Source organism: Solanum tuberosum, unplaced genomic scaffold (genome assembly GCF_000226075.1).
Source record: "Solanum tuberosum cultivar DM 1-3 516 R44 unplaced genomic scaffold, SolTub_3.0 scf00031, whole genome shotgun sequence".
NCBI classification, from domain to species: Eukaryota; Viridiplantae; Streptophyta; class Magnoliopsida; order Solanales; family Solanaceae; genus Solanum; species Solanum tuberosum.
In genome coordinates, this window is record NW_006238957.1 from 2,112,402 (window position 1) to 2,115,889 (window position 3,488).

A 3,488-nucleotide genomic window follows, 5' to 3' on the forward strand; every position below is an offset into this window, starting at 1 on the left:
ATTTCCTCAAGCTTCATTTTCCTACTTGGTTAGGATTTGTTTTCTATAAATATTAGTAGTAAATTTCGTTTTTGGGTTGTTAGAATTTTCGTGATATTTTATTTTGGCTTTGAGAATTATTTTTTTGAACATTTTGATATTTAATTCTTGAAGTTTGGTTTATGATATTTGCGTTTGTTCTTCAATTCAAGATTCCAGATTTTATTTATTCTACTTGTAAGGTCATGATTTATATTTCAACTCTATTATGAATTGTGATAACTCAAGCATCATTAACAACTAAATCCACAACTAGGGTTGTGGGAACCATGAGTAATTAAGAACATAAAACTAATTATTAAGTAATTTTGAAATAGTGTTTATGCATGTATTGTTAATCTCTTCATTCTGAATTCTTTTTAACGATGCACAACGTTAAAACTTACCTAATTCGTACTTACCCGACCAAGGAAGTAATGAATGAGAAAGGGATTAAACAACGAAAATTTAGCGTGATAATACACTATCTTATAGCTTGACCCACCTACTGAGAGGGATAATCTGGGTTAAGGGTAAGCGTTAGTAAGGAATACACTCGTAGATCGACCAAGTTGCGTGGTAAAATTCACTACTTGGATGACCAATCACTTAGGAGATACCTAACTTACCAACCTTGCATGTTAACACTAGGAAATAGTTACCATCATTAGGATTACTGTGTTAAGAGCTTGTGGTGAACACATGTGCCCTAGTTTCATTCTCATATTGATATTACAAACAGCGACTCCAATTTACTTGTTACTTGTTACTTGTTACTACAAATCAATCAATTATTACTTTATTTACAAATACCTCCTTTTTACGGAAGTAAACCTGACTAAAAGTACAAATAATTGTGAATTAGCCTAAGTCTAGACCATATTACTTGTGGGATCGATCCTATCCTCTGTTAGGTTTTTTATTTGGCAACGTTCGCTTATACTGCTTTAGGGAGGTATAATTTGGGCGTATCAAACTTTGGCGCCGTTTCCAGGGAATAAGGGGTGTTTGGTAGCTGGATAGAGTTATGCTGGTATTAGTAATGTGGGTATTAGTTATGTAGGTATTAGTTATATATATATTAGTTAAGTAGGATTTATTTATACATGTATTAGTTATGCAGGGTTTAGTTATACATGTATTTGTTATGCATGGTTTAGTTATACATGTATTAGTTATACAAGGATTAGCTATACATGTATTAGTTATGTAGGTATTAGTTATGCAAATTTTAGTTAAGTAGAGACTGCAATATATTAGTGAGTCAATTTTTATTTCTTAATTTCAAAAGTTATTAGTGAGCTAATATTTATTATAAGTATTAAAATAACCAACTTTAAAAATAACACAGTAAAACTAAATAAATACTAATAGCTTAATATAACAAAGTAAATAACAAATAACTAAAAATAATTAAATAATTTGTAGTTTTAACTAATAAGAAAACAATTAACAGAATTTAAGAAAAGAAACGAACCAATTATCAAGACAAAAAACTCAAACAAAAAAATGATAGTGCTTTTTAAATATGTATTAATTATCTGATTTGTTGTAAATTAATATTTATTTTAAATTAATAGGGGTGAATGTGTAATTTACCATGTTAATACATGTATCACTAATACCCACATAACTTATTCCACCTTCTATCCCGCTATATTATACATAGATTTCCTCATAAGTTATACAAGTATTGATTATGTAGGATTACAAAAAACGCAACCAAACACCATATAAAAATAATGCATGAATAACTTTTACAAATCATTTGAAAATTTGCCAACCAAACATTGTATAAAATTAATACATGAATAACTTCTATCCTATTTGCAAACCAAACATGGTATAAAATTAAATACATGAATAACCAATTTATCCATGTATTATCTTTGGCCTTATCTAGCTACCAAACGACTCCTAAGCCTTTTAGATTAGACTAATTTTGTTAATGAACTTTAGTCAATTATTTCCTGAATTACATTTTATTTTTGTTTTCTATAGGTCTTATTTCTGGTGTATGCCAAGTACACGGAGTCAAGGAAATCCCTTGACCCTTTACGATCTTAAATTAAGAAGAACTATGCGAAGAATGGTTGGAAGAGGCAAAAATATTGAGGTACTGAATGATCCAATCGGAGTGGGTCAAGGGTGTGTTGCTTGAGTGCAACTTTATGAAGTTGTGAAGTGCCTAGAAATGTCCAGGGAAACCCTCAAATTGAAAATGTTGAAGGACTACAAATTCAGACAACACCCGATGTGTGTGAAAAGTACAGGGTAGATTATACGCTGCGTGGTCGACTGGTGCTATAGTTGTTCCTCCACTACCTCATGGACATTCATTTGTGGTAACCAAAAGTTTGATGCAAATGCTTACATCTAGATGGTTGTCTATTGGGTTACCTTCAGAGGATTCATATGCTCATCTGAGCAAAGTGAAGAGTGTCTGTATGAGTAGTGTTGGAGGACAAGATTTAGACATGGATGTGATTGGCTTAAGGGTGTTTCCACTTTCGTTGACAAGTGATGCTACTAAATAGCTGTCTGAGTTGCCGTATAACTCAATCACCACTTGGGATGGGTACATAAGATATTCAACGAGAAGTATTTTCCGTTGTCCAAGAATTTTAATCTTAAGGATAAACTCAGTAACTTCGTAGCATTGCATGGTGAGTCAGTTAGCAGCTCTTGGGATAGATTCATTAGATTTATGAGGAGTGTGCCTAACCACCACATAGTTGACGAGTCACTGAAGGAGTATTTCTACAGAGGGCAAGATGATAATGGAAAAGATGTGCTAGATACTATTGCTGAAGATCTTATTGATAAAACATATTTCAAGAGATTGCTGAGAAACTTGAAAAGATCTTGTAGAATAACAAGGCACGGAGTACAAGAATGTCGAATAGTGAAAGGAATATGTTTGCAGTCCAAGCCGCACCAAATCAGTCAAATAATGATATTCATGAGGAGATGGACCAATTGAGAACATAGGTTGGCTTGGTGTTGAATTATGTGAGCGGAAGTGCAGAGAAAGTGAATGCAGTGAACTACCATAATAGAGCACCACATGCCGATAAGTACATATATGAGGAGGATATGAATCTTGTGAAAGATCAGAGGGTTTCCGGACCAATGCCATAGCATTCAATTCAGATAATTGGCTCCAAGGTCAAGTATGGTTACTACAATCCTAAAGGGAACTATGTCTGTGATGGGAACTATAATCCGGACAACAACTATAACCAGAATGGGTATGATAACAGGAATGATAAGAATGGACCCTATGTTTTACCTGGGAACCTAGATACTGGATCGAGTATAAATCACATTGAATATATGAAGAAAAAGATGATGAATTTTTTTTTATTCAGCTAATGTGTATTGATTTATCGGGCATTGGTTAGAAAGTTGAGTCACATGCAGTATCAATTCAACAACTGAGCAGCAGCTGAGCCATTTATCTGCAAGTG